This window comes from Anas platyrhynchos, chromosome 2 (assembly GCF_047663525.1).
Source record: "Anas platyrhynchos isolate ZD024472 breed Pekin duck chromosome 2, IASCAAS_PekinDuck_T2T, whole genome shotgun sequence".
In the NCBI taxonomy this organism is placed as follows: Eukaryota; Metazoa; Chordata; class Aves; order Anseriformes; family Anatidae; genus Anas; species Anas platyrhynchos.
Genome location: NC_092588.1, coordinates 142,292,803 through 142,314,199, shown reverse-complemented (window position 1 = coordinate 142,314,199; position 21,397 = coordinate 142,292,803). Strand labels below are relative to the sequence as shown.

General features: G+C 39.2%; 1 protein-coding gene and 1 long non-coding RNA gene across 14 annotated transcripts in view; one reads left to right on the top strand and one right to left on the bottom strand.

Annotated features, from left to right (window-relative positions):
* APBB1IP (amyloid beta precursor protein binding family B member 1 interacting protein) overlaps positions 1-1,932 on the bottom strand; it is a 61,793-nt gene extending 59,861 nt beyond the window's left edge. The window contains exon 1 of the mRNA XM_027450610.3: positions 1,781-1,932. The gene's annotated coding sequence lies outside the window, so the exon portion shown is untranslated. The remainder of the gene's footprint in view (positions 1-1,780) is intronic.
* LOC106018496 (uncharacterized) lies at positions 1,916-16,425 on the top strand. 13 transcript variants are annotated; one of them, XR_011807055.1, is made up of 12 exons: positions 1,916-2,053; positions 3,058-3,101; positions 4,039-4,128; positions 4,639-4,704; positions 7,438-7,518; positions 7,770-7,839; positions 8,496-8,723; positions 10,093-10,267; positions 11,768-11,920; positions 12,107-12,253; positions 15,469-15,512; positions 15,759-16,424. It is a non-coding gene; the product is annotated as an uncharacterized lncRNA (long non-coding RNA). The 13 variants fall into 13 exon arrangements; XR_011807050.1 differs by lacking the exon at positions 1,916-2,053 and adding an exon at positions 2,085-2,194; XR_011807047.1 differs by lacking the exon at positions 1,916-2,053 and adding an exon at positions 2,132-2,588.
* Positions 16,426-21,397: the final 4,972 nt, after the last annotated feature.

Here is a 21,397-nt window from a genome sequence, read left to right as displayed (position 1 = left end):
TCGAGAAAATCCATGTTCACACATCTCCTCCTTGAAAGACAGATGTTTGTGAATCTGCAGACAGACAGGTTCTCTCTCCTCTCAGCCCCAGCAGCACTCCTTGCTGCTGGTTTTCTCAGACATTTTGTAGGGCCAGACGTAACTGCTGATCCCTCCACCAGCCCTACCTCCCCCTTTGCTACATACTGCAGAAGAATAGAAGGAAGGCTTTCTACTTCTTGTTCCTCTCACTGCTGTAAGACAGCAGTTCCTTTTCTGCTAACAGAAAAAAAATGAAACACAGCAAATACAACATTTTACTGCTTTAGGGAAATTCATTGCTACCTAAGAAATCTCAGGCCATGTTCACATGTGCTCAGTTAAGAGGTTACAAGACCCAACTGGCCCCTGTGTCCATACTTCTGCCCATCTATGCAGCTTACTGCACTCCCAAATATCTTAGTCTCTAAAGCTTTATTCAGGACCAAGCCTCTATATCGATTCACAGATGCATGAACGTGTGATCTGGTACACACTGCTCAATTATAGTAAGAATCAGTCTTTTAATCTGTAAAAAAACAAATTAAACTGGAATAAACATTTGATAACAATATAAATCAGCACTTCAAAGGCATCATATTCTGCTTGAAGATACAGCAAACCAAATAATCATGAATTCCAACTTGAACAATTAAAACACGATTTATTCAATTATTACTTTGAGGTCATATTTGCCTCCAAATGCCAGAAGTATCTATAGTACCCACAGGGGATATTTAAAGAAGAAAAAGAAGACGCAGGGAATGATTAAAAATACCATTTCAGAGGCAGTACATTTCTCCAGTTACGTACTCTCCCAGATAGATCCAAATTCCCTGAGAATATCACTCAAGGATCACTCAGCTATCTGTAATGCTCCGGTGATTAAACCTCCCAAAGACATTTGTAAGCCATATTTCAAGCCAAATTGTCTCCATTTAATCCTTGCACAAAGCATGAGGTACAATTAAACTAATAGTCTTGTTAGCAAGCCCAAAGGTGAAAACAAGAGGTTCAGCAAAAAAATTAAAGAGAGCTTTAACCTAGATTCACATTCTTTACAAAGTTTCTGGAAAAAAAAAGTAAAGTTAGCGAAGTCAAATGAGTAGGAGGCTATATACAGGTGAAGCAGGTCGTGTAGCATAGCCAGCCCTCTGAAACACTGGGGTTTGTGTGTTTGTCTGTGCTGAAGCAGGTGTGCTAACCAAAGTCCCAAAAACACTACATTTACGGGGCAATCGATGGACAGCGATGCTGCAGGAGTCCTATGTGAAACGGGTACTGTTTAGAAGTTATTTAGGGGCAGCTGAGAAAACACGGATTTCATGTAATTCACAAAGGGGAACTAGCACCAAAGAGGAAAAATTACTGCCAGAAAACCGAAAAGAGAGGTTATGAGGGGGAAGACTCGAGCTGGAGCCCTGCCAGCCCCAGAATCAGCAAAACCTGCGCCAGAAGGCACCTCAGCAAGCCAAACCAAGCCGCCTGTCCCAGACTGGTGGCATCCCACATCTTTTGCTCGAGGGCTGTATTTCAGCACCCAAATTTCCAGCACCGGGCTGGAAGGAAGGCTCAGCAGCCCCTACCAGGTACATCTTCCCAGCGCGACATCGAACAGATGCAGGAACTTTCCTTTTCGGTGCGCGCTGGGTTGAAACAACACCCCAAGCTTGTGGGGACGGGTATTTAGATCACTGGTCCATCAGCACCGCACCCACCCCGCTCCGTTAGGGCCAGAGCCTCCCTCACCCCCCGGTTTTACCTTGGCAGGAGGGCGACGGCAGCCGCCGGCTCCCGGAGGCGCTGCGAGCAGGAGGCTGAGGCGTGCTGGGCTCCGCGGCACCGCCTGAGGGGGGAAATGGGGCCGGCTGCCGGGCTCCCCGGGGCGGCCACCTCAGCGGGAGCCGCCCCGGGGCTCGCAGCGCCGCCCTCCGCCTTCACCCGCCGGGGGCAGCCGGCCCGCAGAGCCCGGGTCCGGCTCACCCTGACGGGGACGCGCGGGGACTCCCCGCCAGAGGCCGGCCCGAGGGCTGTGGTGAGCCGAGGTCCCCGCTGGAGGCTGGGGGGGGACCCACAAAATGGAGCCCGAAAGCCCAGGCGGGAGGCGCCGCGTTTCCCGCTCCCCTCCTGCCCCTCGTCACCTCACGGCGAGGCCGGGTGGTGCTCAGGCAGAAAGGTGACTTCTCTTCCCCCTGCGTTTGGAAAGACCGTCTATTTTTTAGCTTATTTTTTTAATAATGCTGCCTCAAGCCAAAAAAGTTGCTTTAATGGCATTTCTGCACCATTCTGTGGCATTGTGAAAGTGCTGCTTTGAGGTGTACTAAAATTTCCTTCACTGAGTAGGAATAGTTGTATACCACATTAAATACCCCCTCCCAAAAAAGGGGAATGTCTCCATCTTGAACTTGTTACTTCAAAGTCAGTTTAGAAAAGTTGTCAGGTACTTTAGCTTAATCTTTGTTGTCAGGTAGTTTAGCTTAATAATTCCGAAGCCATTTATACTGAAACACCAGATTTTGCTCCAAATCAGTGAAGGAATCCTTTGTTAGATTCTTCCAGTACTGCTGGAGGTAAGATAATTATGGCAGAAAGATGGTAGCATTTTAAATTACCCCCACTTCTGCACAGTGAATATGTGTCAATGCTTTAAGGAGTAATTGCTTTGAAAAAATCCAGCTGAGACAGTTCAGCCATACTTAAGAATGCATTTAAGGAATAGCACATTGTTCTACTCCTGTTATTTAAAAACAAACAAGCAAAAAGTAACAAAAAACACCACCCCCAAAAAACAAACAAAGAAACAAACAAACCACCATGCACTGTTTAATTGAGAAGCTGGCTAAAATTTACCAGAGACTTTGCTGAACTATGAACTAAATCTTGGGCCAGGCCAAAAAATACATCCAAATCTGCAAACGTACTAGCATATGAAAAATCATGCACAAAGTTAATAAACTCATATAAGTTCAGCAGCTTTGGAGTCTAAGATCCCATGGATAGTGTATATTTTATTTTTTTCTTTGCTGATGTTCTTCGCAGTTGCTCTTTTGCCTGTTGGGATCACTACGGTGCCAAGGAAAGAGGTAATTTAAAAATGCAGATTGGCAATTAAATATTTATCTTTAAAATCATCCCAAGGTCAATTTTGGAATCTGCACCTTGGAGCAAACGCTTCGCATGTGTTAGAATTATAGCTGATGGTGCGTTTTGTTGCCAAAAAGTGTTACTTCACTTCTACGTGTGACCTAGCAGTAATATGGCCACACCCTGACCGTACTAGTGGTTTCTCACTTATTTTAATCTTCCCAAGATACACGACCAAGTTATTTGTATGATAATGTACAAAAATCTATTCTGGTGATGCAAATGAGCCTTTGTTTCCTCTCTGTGTTGTTTTGTTCATTGCTACCTTCTCTAAGTGTCATGAAATACAGCTGAGAAAGCCAAACGTTAGTATTTTCCTGCTCTACTTTTACCTAGCTATGACAGATGAGCATCATTCTCCCTGAGAGGAACAGTGGAGATGAGAAGAGCACAAGGAAAAGAAAAATAAGGAGAGAACAGTGAGAAAATAATAGAAATCCCAGAAAATCTTGAATGCTGTCTGAGGTTTTGGGCTGCGTTCAGGAGCACGAGCATCGTGCTCCAGTGGGATGGGTGGAGGCCATCATGTGTTCATAAGGAAGAAATGTGGTGAGGGAAACGCTGCAGCAGATATGGACCTGATTAATGATATGGTTAGAGAAAGACAACGTTTGTGGCAAGAGCAGGTGGAGATATGTAATGCTTCCTAATTTGTTTTCTCTGTTCTCAGCTAAAATGAACACGTAGCAGAATCATTCCCCCGAATTCCAACTCTGCCTTCTGCTCTTCTCCAAATGCTTTTTGTTTTGTAATGGAAAGAAGAGGCACGCTCCCCACCCACATAACAATTGTGTGTTTCACAGCAGTTGCATGACTCAAGATTTAACGCATGCAATTGCAAATTGCTCTTTTCCTTTTCTTATCACTGGAGAGCAGATCGCTGGGTAGATATGCTGTCATTATACACCCTCGGCTCTGGGAGCGTTGTTAATCTGCAGAGTCCTTGTGGATTGCATTTACTGTAATGTAAGTTTCCATTAAGCAGAAGATAAATTAGAGTTAAAGCAGAACATCTGTTTTCAAAGGGAACAAAGAGAAATGTTTTTAATGTTGGGAAACCAAAACTCCACTGGCAAAAATGGAATATTTTAGTGTAGGTGCACTTCTTTAAGTTTCATTAACGTCACTTTTTGCACTTTTCAGGCTGACCTTCATTTTCTCACGGGGCAAATGTGACACTGTGTTGACTGTGATCTTACCTGCCATGAGTAATGCATGATCAGCCCATAGACCTCATTGTTATCAATGTGAAGGTGGCTGCAAAAGTATAAGATATTGCCAAGCCACTGTGCCACTGGCCAACATTTAAAAATAAAAATAAAAAAATATATATATACATTAATCATCTAAATGATGGAGTATCCTCTTTTGAAGTAACCCTTTGTAGACATGTTGAAGATCTTTAGCATGGTGATTGGAATATCCTCTGGAGTATACCAGATTTCACTAAGACAGCAGTTTTTTTTCTTTTTTCAGGAAACCTTGAAGAGGTTGCAATTTGTGCAAAATGAATCACAGCACCACATCAGACTGTGATGTCAAGTAAGAGCATTTGGAATTTTTTGTATCTCTGCTTGGGATATTCCTAGATGATAAAGCAGAAGGTATAGAGATAATCAAGTAGCAAGTACAGGTCTTGTGTTCTTCCATTAGGATTTAATTCTATTGCAGTTATATATATATATATATATATATATATATATATATATATATATTCCTTTGTGATTATGCAGTAATGCAGAGAAACTGTAAACTATTAAAATTTCCTATGAGAAAGATGGAAAGCTCTCATTTGAGAGTTTGTATGTAAGCAATTACCAGAAATAGCTTTTGAAGAATCACAGTAAAACAAATTTAAGTAAATTGGATTGGATTGGATGCAGAAGCTTGTTAACAAGTACATCATATAAATCTTCAAATGAAAAAAAAAACCAACACAACAACCAACTAAATAAATAAGGAAGAAGTAGAAACTCAAGGGCTGAAGAACAGCCCTTCTGTCCATCTATCTTTCTGTCCTTTTGATTCTTATATACAATTTTTAATTTAGGAGACCGCAGTTAAACGGATAGAGGAATATAATTATTTGCCTTAGTGGAGGGAACAATGCACCAGCTAACCAGAGAAATCCACTTACAGAGATACTGCGTTATCAGGAATGCTGAAGCTGAGATGCAGTTAGTGGTATCAGAGTGAGCTAAAGTCAAGAATTATCTTGTGTTGTGAAAGACAAGAAAGTATAAGAAGCAGTAGAGCTACTCTGCAAGTTTGTTTTTCTAAAGCAACTAAATGGTTTCTGTTGGTCATTCAGAATTGAGAGTTACTCTCCATAACTCTTTTTAGGAAAGTTTACATGAATTTGTTCTTAAAATAAAAAAAACAAAAGCAAAACACAACATGTACATGGATGAAAATCTGAAGAATAGATTCTCAGGCTATTTGAAAATGTCAGTAGTGGAGCTAGAAAATTCACAATTTTAACTGCAGAAAATTAGGACAGAAGTACCTTTGAAAAGTTTATGATCACAGCTTAATTACTGCAATTCTGCACACTATGAGGATTTGAAGATAATTTCTTGTTTTATGTATTTCCTTTATGTACAGTAGAGGCTCATGTTAGTCAGTGGCTTCCCTCTCCATATGTTCAGGCAATGATTTACATGTCTAGGCTTTATGCCATTCATTTTTCCAAGGCTTTAATTTAACCCAGTGATGCTTTTTTTCCCTTGGTTCAATGAGTTTTTGATCTGGTCTCAATTTTCCAGGTCCCACATCTAAGTATCACTCTGTGTACATCCCTATTTCTTGCGAGTGCTGATACGTAGGGGTTACCTATTCTTTTCTGTTCTTCAGAATTACCTATTCAGGTTGGCCCATTTCTTCCCAGCAAGAGCTGGGCATCTAGCAAAAATTCCAACTGTGGTAGGAAAAGCACAGTGATATCTTGTTTATTAGTTTTATTAATCTTATGATAAAATGAAATTGTCTGCACTGTAAATGTTGTTAAATAGAAAACTGAAATATCATCTAACTTATTGAGAATGCTACTTGTTATTAACAAAAATGGTAACCTGAGGGTTTTCATTTGAAAATGCCAGCATTTATTATTAACATTATTTCTTCAACTTTACAGGACAGGCTTTTTGCTATTGCTCAGAGCAGTGTGTACAAAAGTCAGCTTAATGAGAAGCATCATTTTAAATTGGACATTTGATTTTATTAATACCGTGTGTTAGATTTCACATGTATGACAAAATGAGCATGATATAAGCAAAGATTCTTACTGAAGTGAATATAAAGGGTATCTGAAGACAAAAGAAGATGGGATTACCTGGCTCTGTTAACAGAATTAAATGACTTATGCACTTTATTCATTTCTAGCCATTTAATCCTTTTCTTGCTCATTTCTTTATTCTATGATTTATTTCTCTACATCCCCCCCCCCTTTTTTTTTCCTGATTGTTAAAAAGTTGTAGATGTGATTTACACAGAAGAATGTTCATTTGAGGTTTATTCCCTTCAAAAGTCAAGCTGTGAGAATTTGCATAACTTGCATGTGAGCCCTTTCTGACACAGCTCTTCTGATTGTACCTGTGTTAAACTTTCTTCTTTACTTGATCCATGTTGGCTGTTTGCTTGCATTCATATGAACAGTAATATTTACCCCACTGCCTGGAGGCTTATCAAAAGACTTTGAAACTCTTAGTGGTCTTACTTTGGGTATATAATAGTAGATAAACTATTTCTTCTTCTGAGGAGACACTGTATCTCTCAAGCTGAAATGACTGAAAAGTCAGAAAGCAACTTCATAATTTTATTTTGAGATTTCACTTTTTTTTTCCCCCCCTGCTGTTAAGGATTCAGAATAAATCTGTCCACATCCTCCCTCCTGCCCCTCCCAAATACTTTTACAGTGTTTTACAGTAAGATTCATGGAAATAATTGTCATGATTTTTTGCTTGTCAGAAAGTATCTGCAATGTCCAAATGTGTATTTACTCTTTTTTTTTTTTTTTTTTTTTTTTTTTTTTTCTCAGTAGTTAGTCCAACACTTGCCTTGTAAGTAAAATGAGAAGAGTGTTTTACTTTTAGGGCTGTGAATACTTCTCTAACATTTCCTAAGGACTATTAATGATGGGCAATTCTCCTTAACTTAGGACTAATTTATAGATGCAGTAATTTAAATAACCACATGACAAAGTATAAAGTGCAGTGCAGAGCCATTTGTACCAAAAAATCCTCCGGCAGCTGGTAAAATCTTGTCCTTCATTTTCAGGTGCAGATGCTAGGCTGCATCGTTTTGCACATACATTTGCTTTTCTGTAACTGCATGCCAACAGGAGGCTCTGTGGTTTATGTGAGTATGTCTGTTGCTTAGAGCTGCACTGTATTGCATTCAGCCAGTTGCAGTGTGTGTGCAGGGTGAGGGACAGTATGAAGCAAGTGGCACTATATGCCAGCTGGGCTTTCTTTTATAACATGAAGAAGTGAGAAGTGGAGGTTTTGCACAATCTCAACTTATTTCCCATCAGCGTAACTGTGTGTCTAACAAACTGATGGAAAACTTAAGAAATAGTCTTTAGACCTTTTTTTTTTTTTTTCCTACAGCAGAAGATCCTGGTAGTTTCTGCAGAGTGTGTTGTAGATGTATGGCTCTTACTTCTCAGAAGGGTCCAAGGTAGGGAACAGAACTTGCCTCAAGTCCCTCACTAAATCTGGAAGCAAACTGGGGAAAATGGATGGAGTTTCATCTTCTTGCTCCATCTCAAAGGGAAGTGAATATGAAGTTAGCTCAGTCATACGAATTTAACAAGTGATTTGGTTTGTTTAATGGATTTGTTTTGGGTAGGATATGCTGCATTGATCCCTCTTGGTAGATGACCGAAGCAAATATTTATTGCTAGCATGGCATTTGGTAGAGGCACAGTATTCTGATGAGGTAAATATGGAGAAAGGTAATTTTGGCTGATGCTGTTACTTTACCTTCCAAATCCAATGCCAGTCCAAGAGCTTGTGCCTCTGATCATTGGAGGATGGAAAACTATAGACATGGCTGGTGTAGAAACTGGTTTCCCAACAGGCTTTTTTCATACTTAGGGCTTGAATTGGAGTGGTACATGGCCATAAGACATCCTCTAGACATCAGGATCTTGTTTAAGAAATGTATTTTGTTTGTTTGTTTTTTTGTTTCCTTTAATGTGTCTTCCACTCTGCCTGCTAGCTTTAAAGTTTTGATTATTACAGTCAGAAGAGTACAGTTACACAATATGCAGTTACAGTATCCGCTATAATTAGTAGCTGTTTGTCCTCTGTGACCTGGCTCTTGCTTATCAGTTGTTCCAAGGAATGACAGAAATCCAGCACAAGGAAGGGAGACTCACAGGGAGCACGTGTCTCACAGTGCCAACCACCACATCAACTTAACCTACACAGGACGATGGAATAAAGCTTTTTGGTAGACAGCAATGACACAGAGGACACAAACTGAAGTTCTGATGACTCTCTTGAGCAGGATTCAGATATCCCCATGGACTTCCATGGCACTGGTTTTCTTCAGTAAACGTGAGATATCTGCTGAGTTTCTGTCCTGTTTGAAAACAGTATTTAGTGATCTTAACATGCCCATCCACTTGTATCCATCTAAGCAGTCAGTCAGTAGGTTGCAGAGACCATCACAGAACCACAGAATGGTTTGGGATGGAAGAGACTTTAAAGATCATCCCGTTTCAACCCCCAGACTGATTCTCACTTTCATGATTCTCGCTGCCCTAATTTTCTCACCATCATGATTCTCACTGTCCTAATTTTAACCTTCATGGAAACCAAAGAAGCTGCTAATAGTATTTGTCTCTGAAGTACCAGAATTAGTGTCTGGAGCACTCAGAGAGCAGCTCACGCTTCTGAAAAGTGCAGACTTAGATGGAGATTGCTCAACCATCTTAACCCAGATACCTTCAGGCCTTATTTAAGGCTTCTGCAAAAAGGCAGGAAGGTGAGGCTTCTTGTCTTCTGAGGGGGTGTGTGCGTGGAGACAGCACAAATATCAACACCCCAGAAAGCAAAATATTTACTAACCTCTTCCTAGCATGGCTACAATTGGGGGCAGCACAGTTATAACTTCACCTTCAGTTTTTTGAATGTATGAAGCATTTAAATTCTGCTATAATATAGATATTTAAAAACCACGCTAAAGCTCGTACAGTGCTAGACAAACTTAAAACAACAACAACAACAAACACAACACTTTAGCCACACTATTGCTTTTTAATATATTCTAGGATTGCTCAACCTTAAACGTATCTGTTTCATGATACCTTAGAATAAATATCTGCAACAAATAGTGGAAGCCATATGTCTATTTTAAGATCTCCGTTAGTATTAAAATACATTGTATTTTGAAACGAGCATCAGTGTTTTGGAATTTGGGTACACAGACAGTCCTTTCTCATAGGTCCCAATGAGCCTAAGCAACTTATGGCTTAGCAGTGCAAGTTGAGTCAACAGAAAAGGTCCACGTAATATTAAAAATTGAGGCTAAGGGCTTTGTCATACCATACAGGTATCCTTTATTGGCCAGCTAAGAACACAGTGTTAGGTTTGTGTAAGAGAAAGGGCAATAGTTAAACAAAGAAACATTCATCAATTTCTCCCCTACCACAATGTTTGTTAAATTCTGAAATAAAAGCTTCGTGTTAGAGCTTAACACACTGCAGCTGTGGTCTCAGCTCATGCTTCGCAGTCTACACTGCTACTGATAAATAAGGTTCCCGAGGAACTTTTAAATTTCACTTGAGTCCATACAATTTTTCCTCCATGAAACTGTAGGTTATCTGAATGGTAGTACATACCCTGCTCAAGTACGGTACAGCTGAGCTCTGAATATTGCTATGAAAAATCTGGGGACCTTGACCTATTCTCTCTTCTTCTGCAGCCCTCCATGGCCTGTAGTTGGTGCTGGACTGCAACAAAATGTCTGTGAGCCATGCAAGAGCCAAGCTGAGACTTTCCTTCCACTGTGCAGAGGAATGATATCACCCCACCTTTGGCTGCATGCATCACTTTTACTCAAGACTAGCATCTCACATGATTTACAAGAACATAAGACAGTGAGTGGTCGACTGAGATAGATAGATAGATGTATTAAGCTAACAATGTTTTCCAGATGATGTTGACAGTACAGTTTCCCGAAAAATACAAGTTGAATATAAGCTGTATTTGAATTTAATAGAATCAATAATATATGAAAGAGGAACTTTAGAATAGCTTTGTTAGTATTTTTTAACTTTAGTCAGAGGAAGTGAATTCTCACTTCCCCTTCCATTGAATAACTCAAGTTTCTACATTGTACAGTTGCAATGTACAGTTCATATTATTTTTAGAATATGATTATAATTAATATATTAAATACTGTCATATTTTCTTTATATGATAGCTTGAATGTCCAGTTGTCAAAAAACATTTGTATTCTTGACCAGTGACACAACCTTCCACTGGCTACAATAGGGCTTCCTGTGACAGCAAAGAAAAACAAGCTTTCACTCATCAGCAGAAGTCACAATCATTCAACAGCTAAAGTGTATCAGCCAGAAAAAAATGCTTTACTAGTCTTTGGTGTTCCTGGGGATGAGGGTTCCCATGTACTAGCTATGTCAGTAGTAATATGAGAGCTGTTGCAGGACACACTAAGGCAGGATGTGGCTTTGGTTTTCTCGGTGAATTTTTTTGCAGGAAGTATTTCAAATAGCGTAGTTTACCTTTGAAAAAAAAAAAAAAAGTTTCTTCTAGTTTAAAAATGTGATAGGCATGATAGACCCTTTGGTTGGTATTTTTTCTCTGAAGGTGAGAAGATTATTTTCTCAAATAGGCTTAAATAGCTTGAAGCTCTTAACCAATTTTGTCCAGGACCTTCTGGAAAAGGGGTATGTTCTGTTTTATGGCTCTATTTCAGCAAAGCATTTAAGGAAGTACTTGTCCCATACCTGTGTTCAGTTCAATATGCTTCTTTAGACTGAAGCTTAGTATTAATATTCTTTGATACGTGATTGTGGTAGCAGTTGTAAATGTTATCAATTACTTTATTCACCTACCTGCTTTTTAAAACACGCCTGGTCCAGGTGGTGTCCCAAATCACCGTAGTGCTTGGACAGAGTTACATCTGTGATTGTGCTTGGAGATTTGGAACAACCAAAAGTGAGCACCTCTCATTGGTCTCCATAAAAACACAGTGTAGGTACATTTAATGAAATGAGAGGGCTTGTGAATTAGGAAGGGTTTTCTATTCTCTGAAAGCAACAGAGCCTATCAAAAATGGTTTGCAATGTTAATGTCAAAATAGAAATAAAAATTAAAAAAGAAATAAAAGACTTTGCCTTTATTCTTGAACTGTTTGTAGAAACATTCTAAATGCCCACTAAAATTTTAAAAACTTCTTCAGTGCATATGAAAAAATTAATGAAGAAACAAAAAGAGAAAAACAAACAAAAAAGCTATTTTTTACCCTTTGGAATAGAAGAAACATTATATTTTCAGTTTTTAATTCTATTCAAAAACAGTTTTTCTGTGTTTGTCTCTCTTTTTTCTCTTTTTTTACTTCCAATATGGAACAGAGCTGGAGTCTGTACATTGGGCTCTCGTACATTGGAGCCCCTAGTGGACAAGGACCAGAAGCTGTCAACCTGCAAATGAGCACCTGTTCTCCTTAAAGTTACTGACCAATGTGAAGAGAGACACTAGAAAGACTGCAGATGTATTTCATTCAGGTACGACATAAAAGGGTGTCAGAACTACCAAAAGAGCAGTAAGAGACTTGCTGTGGGTAAATTCAGTTTATGTCAGTGCTAGGGACTAGCACATGTAGCAAGGAGAGGAGGCTGCCTTTCCATACATAGAGATTCATGACTGGTGACACAAAATTGCTTGATTTACCATTTTGCATTTTATTTCAGGACTCTTTTGTGAGATCCAGAGGATATCTTCTTACTCCTGTCCATGTTTCAGTACCCTTGCTTATTCTTCATAGCACTTGACTACATGTGTAGGCTGACCTTTTCATTCATGACCTTTCCCTGAACGAAAAACAATTACAAAATAAGGTACTTGTCAAAGTGAATGTATCTGAAAGAAATTTGGTGTTTATACTCTGAGCTTTCTTGTTCATGCTGAGGTTTCTGTTTCTGCTCCCTTTTTACCTCTAAAATTATTCTTGTCTCTCACGTTATCTCTGAACACAGCTCAAATTCTTTGTGTACTCTTTTCATTCTTCAGTATTATTTTTGCTCACTTTCAAATGAAATCTCTTTGCAGCGGCTTTTAGATTATCCCCAGCTGTCAGAGACAGTACCTTTCTAAATACTGGTAGCACTAGTAGAATAGTAAGTACGTGTACTGCGCTGTATTTGATTAAACAACAACAAAAAGTAACAACTTTTGAAGAAGCTTTTTAGAAGTTTCAGGTGTGAAGAATAAGACATGAAGGCTCTTGGAAATTTTAATAAATGGGCAAAGAGGGGGTGGGAGCTGATGAGGCCATAAAGAGAGGTCATGGTAAATATGGAGAGTCCCTGGAGGGTCCTGAAAGTGAAGAGGAACAGCTTGTGTTAGATATAAGTGTGAAGCCAGTGCCAGCTGAGGAATGCAGAGACATAGTGATAAAAACAAACAAACAAAACAAACAAACAGCTGTAACAATAACAAAATCACCTACCATCAGGCCTAGAAACAAACAAACAAACAAACAAAGCAATAACCAACTTCTGAGCCAGAAGGAATAAATGTCAGGGGAAAGACCACATCTTGAGACCAAGGATAAGGATACAAAGTGAGAGCCTTGCTTCAAGCTTTGACGCATAGAAAAATGGTATCTATTTTAGAGTTATTTCAAAGAATGAATCAGCAAGCTCTATATACAGCTGATCTGGCAGGATGTGGATGTATGACTGAGTCAAAGATTATGCCCAATTCACAACACAGAAGGAAAGCACATAAAAGCACATTTTTTCTTAAATCTCTTCATTAGTTCACCTTTCTCGTAACTGAGACAACTTGAAATTACGCTGATGGCTGGAAGAGAGACAATTTGAAAAGCATACATTGAAAGCAATTCTGAAACATATAAATATACATTCCAAGTAAATTCAGCAACTGGCATGCAGTGATTTTTGAAGCAGTCATTGTTTTCACTTACATGATACATATTTGATTTGTTACTAGTGAAAACCCAACTCTACGGTTTGTTCCAGTGGTAAGAAGTGTTGAAAGCGTAATAGAACTTTCAGAGAATAATTTAGTATCTTAATCATCATATTTTTCCCCATATTCTGTTTTCTTTTTCTTTCCTATGCAGAAAGAATTCATTGACAAGAATGCAGACATACAAAAGGAATGTCTCATTTATGTGAACACACTTCAGAAACCTGGAACATTTGCAATTTTGGGAGTATGTTCTTGTCTAATAAAGCAAAGATAGTCTTGTTTTACAACACCATATTCAACTTTTCCTCTTTAAAGCTCATATGAAATAAAAAGTGTAATCCTCTTACATTAAAAATGAAAATTTCCATAGGTTTATTCTCTTATAGGCTTCTTTTCCTCTAGTAACCGTGGGTCTTACATTCTACAAAGACTGGTATTTAAGCAATGGAGAGTGAGGTGAAGGAGTCAAACTAGGGTTTGGAAGATCTCAGTTGGTTTTCCAAGTCTGCCACTGGACATTTGTAACCATGTTGCTAGACATTTAAAGCCACCTAAAAATATCAAAAGAACTAAATGTCAACTCAGAGTGTAAAAGGATATGTGTCTCCCAAACTCCTGGAAATCTGCGCCTTAGCTGCCTATGATTCAGATCCTTATGGGTGAAAAGTAGAGGAAGGGGAGCACTGCTGCAGGTCAGAGATGTGTTCTGAGCACATGCGCATAAGACGATGACCTTCTTACAAACTCTGGCCATGGAAGTACCTCTAAGGACTAGATAGGTTATTGAACCACAGCACAGAAACTGTAACACATCTCCTGAAAATACAGACCAAACACAGGATGTAAGGGAAACTGATGTACTACATGAGAGGAAAGATATAGATACTTAGCCTGCTCAACGGCCTTTTTCTTTATAGAAACAGCATTATTGCCAGGTTAATATTATTTCTAGAAACAGAGGCCAAAACAAACACTCTTCTTGGACTATCTGATGAAAATCTATCTTGAGTAGAATAAACTCAGCTGGGTCTTGATCAATCGGTGTTTGAAACATTTCCAGTTTGACTGTTAATGTGTTTTTTTTTTTTTTTTTTTTTTTTTTTTTTTTTTTTTTTCCCAAATCCTAGCCTTTAAATTTATTTTAAAACTACATTGTTGAGAAAAGTCTTTGTAATTGATCCTAGACTATTTTTAGGATTACCAAAATAAGGCCTTGGGTCTTGATGGTGGGCAAATAGCCATACTGAAAAAAGATCCATAAACATCTCACAGCTTGGAGCAAAGATCAATGTAAACTGTTTACAAAGGGTATTTGAGAGACCACCAGACACTGGAGCATTATTGAGAATAACTTTTTGAGTTCCTGTGCAGAAATCTAAACTACTAACTGAGGAAGCTAATTTGCTTTTCTTTAATACAGCAAGAGTGTAGTTTGTCTCTAGAAGAGAAAACTGAATTCTCCTTACTTGACAGAAAGGCACTAAGACAAGCTAATACGAGATCTGTTTGTTGCAAGTGGTTTTGTAGAATATATATTGTGTTCTTCAAAACAATTGATTCACATCTGTAGTAAACCTCCTTCACATGGTGTAAATGAAGATGAAGTCTACAGTATTTAGCAGCTTAAATAGTTTTAATTTATTTGTCTTTTCCAGAATAGCCCTCACTCTCTATTTAATAATAATAATAATAATAATAATAATAATAATCATCATCATCATCATCATCATCATCATCTAGGCTTGTACTCAGAAATGCACAGGTCTTACCTGTCAGCTGGTACAATGGTGACTATCTTTGCAGAAGCACTTCATGGTGTGTTCAGTTGTTCTTAGATGAACTGGAAACACATAAATGCTCCATGGTATCACTCTTGTGCTGTTTCTCCCTTTGTTAGTCTGGAAACCAGGAAATTCTCATGAACTAAAAGAGAGGAAAAGCATGGCCATAGCAATTATTCCTATTTTTGCCCTAAAAAATATATATAAATAAATAAACACAAAAGAACCAAGATGCGTTCCTGTCTTTCTTACAATTCTGTAGCTTTTCTTTTTGGATTTGTATTACTATAAGTTGTGTGGAAAAAAAAATATTTTTTTTTTGTTCTTTTTGACAGCCTCGAGACTGAATGGTGATTTTTTCAGCATTAGTAAAATACAGGTAATACTAAATTTTTTGAAATTTTGAATTTCATGTTCAGGTCCACATTTTTAACAGTAGCTGTACATTTGTCTAAAACTAAGTTTATCTTGGTTAGATTTCATTTCTTCATTGTTGGCCAGTGTTTGACATATTGTTTTTGACTGGTGGACATAAACTGATAAGGGGAAGAAACTTTCCTCAAAACTTTCCAAAATCTTCAGTACATGATTTCTGATATAATTCTGTTGTTGTTGTTTGTTTCAGGAAGAATAATCTTAACAGAATCCAGCAACTGAAGCAACATGTAAAGCTGCCCATTTTTTCCTACCTCCATATTGACAAGGAAGAGGCTTGGAAGTAGATGTTAGATCTCTTATTCTGATCTTGTTTATAGCACAAATCAGAAACCTCTACACAAATGCACTCTACTAACCCAAATATGTTTTTTGTTCTAAAAAAAATAAAAACATTTGAAGACTTCTAAAGGTAAAGAATCTAAACATGCACCCAACTAGCTCCAGATTTTTTTCCTACTTTGGTTTTCTACATGAAATACTTACACCATTTATAACTCTGTGTGCTTTACCATTGATTTTAGTGTATCCAGAACTTTTTCCTCATTTTTTTTTTTTTCACTTGTGTTAGCTTTTAAAAATGTTTTCTTTAACCACCATCTTATTTCCCTCAAGGCCCTTTGATGTACCAAGAGTAGTTGCAACATTTTAGTCCAACCTATACCATACTTACAAATGTTTACCTTTGTAGGGGCCATGGAGTTTTGGTAGGTGGTAACCTGCCAGTGATTTATTGTGTACGAAATATTTAACACATAAGCATACACAAAATCAAAGCTTTATTAAGGCAGAAAAATAAAACTTTCATGACTTAGAAAATGCCAGAATTAAGACTGCCTATGTGAATTCATTTCTGTCACATTCTTTGCATACAGTATACAGCTTTTTATATAGCCTCTATACTTTTTTCCATAAACCACTGCCAGAGGCAAACACCTACCATAGTATATATCAGCCCAAACAGTTAAAAACTGGCAAAAGTACAAAGCACTCAAAGCAGATCTAAAAATTAAAAAAAAAAGGGAGACAGTTTTACTAGTAAGTGATACTGTCTGCTACTTCTGTAATGAAAAAGAAAGACAACAGTCTAGATTTGAGGATGACTGTTAGAGTAAATATATGGGAGGAATCACAGAGTTAATAAGGATTGGTTAGGTATCTCCTGCACTAGATAAAGTTTATTTAAAAGATGTGCAGGGACCCTGTTCCACAGTTCAGAGTAGTCCAAAAGTACTTTTGATGTGATGTACCTAAAGCACACCTTCCTCTGGTAAGAAAAGACCTGTATGAGGCTGTTGAAAAGAACAGGTCTTCCAAAACTGAATTGTTGAATTGCCTGGGGAAATCTTTTCTTACAGCTTGCACAGTGTCCACTGCCATGATGTAGGGACTGTGCGGAAAAAGACAGAATCCTTGTTGAGGTTGTTAGTTCAGGAGAATTTCTGGGCAGCCTGGTAATCTGTATTTAACTATAAGCCTTCAAGATAGAAGGCAAAAATCTCAGTCCAAGAGCTTCTCTCTGTCCAAGCACGAATACATTAACAAGTAGCTGTGATCATAGTGTTCACATGTGGCGTTGCTGAAGCAAGTGCAAGCTGCAATTGGGAGATCAGAAGAAGGTGACCCAAGGGCTGTTGTATTAGGAGGGTGATTTGTAGTACCTAACTAGTGCCAATCAGCTAGCCAAGCCTGAGATGCTTTCATCAGCTCCAAATGCATCTCTTTGGAAACGCCATTCAGCTGGAATGCTTTCTGTCAAAAGTTGCTGGTTCGTTGAGAATGAAACATTTCATGAAAGCTTATCTTAGAAAGCCTTATAATGCAATACAGATAACTTTTGATGGGTCTCTGTTAGGTGGGTTGGCTGCCAGTTTTCCATTTGTCAGCTCTTCTCCTGTATGGTGACCTCTTCCTTGTCTTGGGGACCCAGGGAATACAGGGACCTCCTGGGGCTCAGGGCTCCAGTGCACTGGACAAAACTGTTACTTTTTTGGAGTGCTGTGAATCATTGTTTCCCAAATGAAATTGTTACTGGAATGCCTATTTCCCAGGCAGTATTATAATAGTTTTCATTCTAAAAGGGAGCAAATTGAGATGTGTGTGAGATTTCTCAGAAAATGCGATTTCTGATCTGTAACCTGTTCTAACCATCTGCAACTTCTAAGTACTGAAAGATCTTAGTACAGGCAGAGTCTCAGAGCCTGAAGGCTTTCCCACAGGGCACGTGCAGTTTGCTTGGAGGAAGCAGTTGCAACACAGAGCGTGTCTGTGAAGCTGTATGCAGCCTGGTGAGCCAGTGCTGAGCAAATTAGCACAGCAATATGATGCAGCACGCTGTTGTGCAGAAAAACTACATAGGGTTACGGAAACACTGAAATAGTAACAGTGAAGAACTGTGCTTGCAGTAACTATTTCCTAACAAAGCATACTGGCTCCGGTATGGTGCTGTGCTGATAAACAGCACCTGCATCTACTGCTTTTCAAGCTCTGGTGTGTGCGTTTGCCCACTCAACTATAATACAAGAAAGAATTATATTGTTGATAGGATTTGATTTTCTCTCAGTAACTGAAGAAGAAAGTTTGTATTTCATTTTTTTTATGTAGTATTTTAACCACGCTGTGTTGAAAAGAAATATAACTTACAAAGACTAAACATGTACTAGCATCTGAATGATGCTATTTTTTAACCAACTTACACAAATAATATTTTAGATGCTCATTTAAATTGTTTTAATAATCATATCATTCTCAAAATTGCTTAGAAAGGGGGATTCATTTTCGTTTGGACCTATGCTGCAGCATTGGATGCTATTGCTTCTGTGTAGATACGGCTCATCTGTGGTCTATGGCATTGACCTTCTAACACAAAATAACTGTACACTCCCTTTTTCTGACTCTTAGTACCCAAATGCTGAGGTGACTTGACTTCTTGTGTGTGACTGAGCAATGGTAAAGTATATCCTTTGAACTATGTTATTTCCTGGTTTTATTATTTGCATGAAAGCCTAGCATCTCTGTGGAGCTATTGTTTTATTACTGTCATTGTTCAGTAGGGGGTTTCTGCATCTTCTCCCTTTGGACACTCATGAGTTTACATTTCTTTCCCTATACCAACTAGAAGTGATCTGTCAGCCATGAGGCGATGACAGTCTCCACGTCTAAGGGAAGTTGGCTATCTCGTAAAATTTGATGACAATTCTTTATGGAGGACATAACAGAGAGAAGCACCGCTTCATTGATGTGGCTCTCTCCCCTGTTTATCTACTTGTTCAGTCTTGTAAGGCATGGTTACAGGCAAATTAGTCATTGCAGCTATCATTGCGTGGCATTTTGCATGACATAAAATCATTCAAGGAAAGAAGGAATGACAGCTTGAAGTCTATCCACACTGCAACTCTAGGTGATGGCTCTTTCAGAAGAAACTTGTCAATCCCTAAGCACATACCATTAATCATCTCAAAAGTACTTTGATTAGCAATCCTTTTACAATGTACAGAATACACTGCTTGAAAGACAATCAAGAAATAAAAACTGAAGGTTTGTGGACATTAAAAATGATTTTTAAACAGGAAACTCAGCAAATCCGAAAGCACCTTGGAATATGAACTTGATAATGCTTTGAAAACCAGTGAAGGGTACAAAGTGTTGAGTAAAATGCTGGTTGGTACTGAGTTACTTATATTACAGCAGGATTTATTTCTTCTTATTTTCTTTCCATTCCTTTCTTAGATAATAACCATGCAAAATTCACAATAGCTTTAATGGAAAAACTCAAAGCTATTCCAGTGCTTTTCATCTGGTTTATAATTATTTCTTTACTTAACTGATCAATCCTTCTTTGGAATCAACATTTACAAAAAAATGACAGTAATAAGCATTTTTTTAGCCTGAAAAACAAAGTCATGAAAAAAATAAATAATTGAAAATGACCAGACAAAAGAAATACTTTTGAGTGTTGATTAAAGAAAAATGCATTTCTTGAAAGTTATGCACTGTAAGCAGTCCTGAGGGTTGTAGCAGTACTACAGATTGCTATCTAAGCACGTCTGTAAAGCTTGTAGGATCAAATAATCGCAGGACTCAATCTCTCATAAAAGATTGTGAAAGTCAGGAAAACAAAACGGGGCTTAGATCGCACCTGCCATGGAAATTTTCCAAAGCTGCAGCATGGTTAAACTAGGGATTTGAGAAACATGAATCATATTAAGCAATCATACTTAGGTGTACCTGTGTTGTGTGTTTTTTGTTAGCCACATCACAAAATATTGTCCAACATCACACATACAACAAAATTCTCCGACACCAACCACGGGCTGTCCCGACTTTTGCAAAGCACTGGCTCATGCCGAGAGCACGCACACACACAAAAAGTCCTTAAAAGCATCCAACTGCCTGAAGCGGTTTAAAACAAGGCAAAAGCGGAAAATTTGTGCCGTTTGTCAGCTTTTGGCAAAACAACCCGACTTTCACGGCGAGCAGCGCCCGCCCGGAGGCCGGGGTGAACTCCTCGCCGTGCGGCCCGCGGGGACCCTGCCGCACCGGGCCCGGGGGGCACCGGGGGGCGACCCCTCTGTGGGGCCGGGGCCAGGCACGGGGTCCTGCTGCCATCTGCTGGCTGCCGACCCCTCTCCCCGACCCCTCGGCCCCCGACGAGCTCTGGCAGCCCTGGAGGAGCTGCTGGGCTTCTGGGAAGGGGCTCCATGGCCTCAGGGAGAGGGATGTGGGCTGAGCAAAGGGGGGCACTGGGGTTGTTGTGGCTCCTTGAAGGTGGTGTGACGATTTGGGGTTTCTCCTGGGTTTGTGTGCTGGTTCAGAGCAGCAGGGTGTTTTTTGAAGCAGTTATCTCCCTCTTCTTATGACGGTCAGTTTTGGTGCTTGCAGATGAGGTCCTTTTCTTAGGAACCTAACATAAACTCTTTTCTGGACAGACACCAAATGGGCACTGGCACCCAAGTGTGGTGGTAGGGGTGCAATGGCTGGTTTTCTGCATGAATTCAAATCACCATAAAGTCTGAGGTAACCCGCTCCAAACTGCACGTAGTATAGATGTCAGGGCCTCCTCACCTACTTCTTTGATCTGAGCCACTCCTGTTGTGCTGGTGAACACAGCCAAACCGAAAAATGCTGTGAAGAGAAGAAAAACGCACGGCACCAAACCATCTTGCGAACACATGAAGGACTGGCTCTCCCTGCTTACACAGAGCTCATGCTGATGAAAAAAGCAAGAGTAGGGTACTTACTGCTTTATGTTTATTAACATACAGAGGTATGCATCATTGGCAGGTTTGCTGGTGACTCTGAGGCACCTATATACTTCTACAGACAGTATCTACAAATGTCATATAGATTGTATACTGTGTACTAGACATCGGCAACTAGACATCAGCAGAATAGCTCTCTTGTTTGTTTTGGGGGTCTATTTAATTGCTACATGCTTTTTTTTCAGTCATAAGGAGTGTATACACGGTTTTATGCTGCTTGTCAAACTGATGGTAGAATTTCACCCTACTGCACTCTGCAGTACAGGCACTTCCAAAGTCAAAACACAAGCATGAAGCAGTACTCTTACTTGCACAGTCATGGACACGATGGTATATATGTATATATCCCCTTTGATGGAGCAGGGACAGGAACAGATGTAGAACCGCACTAATTACAGGATCTTGCTGAAGAATAAATTTAACAGCCAAATTCTGTTCTAATTATAGCCAAGGATATAAATTATTGCACTGAAGTTTTGTTGTGAATTGGAAACTGCTTTCCAATATGTCCCTGAGGTACCTATGCATGATGTTCCTGAGGGCTCAGACAGCCGCGTAGTGTGACTGG